Source organism: Gasterosteus aculeatus, unplaced genomic scaffold (assembly GCF_964276395.1).
Source record: "Gasterosteus aculeatus unplaced genomic scaffold, fGasAcu3.hap1.1 HAP1_SCAFFOLD_30, whole genome shotgun sequence".
NCBI lineage: Eukaryota > Metazoa > Chordata > Actinopteri > Perciformes > Gasterosteidae > Gasterosteus > Gasterosteus aculeatus.
This window is the reverse complement of record NW_027554888.1, coordinates 72,294-72,500: the sequence shown is the minus strand read 5'-3', so window position 1 is coordinate 72,500 and position 207 is coordinate 72,294.

The following is a 207-nucleotide window of genomic DNA, read 5'->3' as shown; positions in this document are numbered from 1 at the left end:
TACCGCTCTCTGGAACTGTTTATTTCATCCACCGCACCTGCTGTTCTGCCATCAGTGTCCGACAACAGCGCTTCATCATCGGATAGCTGCCGTGAAATACCGCTCTCTGGATCTGCTCTGTTCTGGCAGGTAATCAGGGAGATTTTAAGTAGATGAGTGTCCGGGAATAGTGCACTGCACTCGGGCAGGTCACGCCGCGTAACCCGC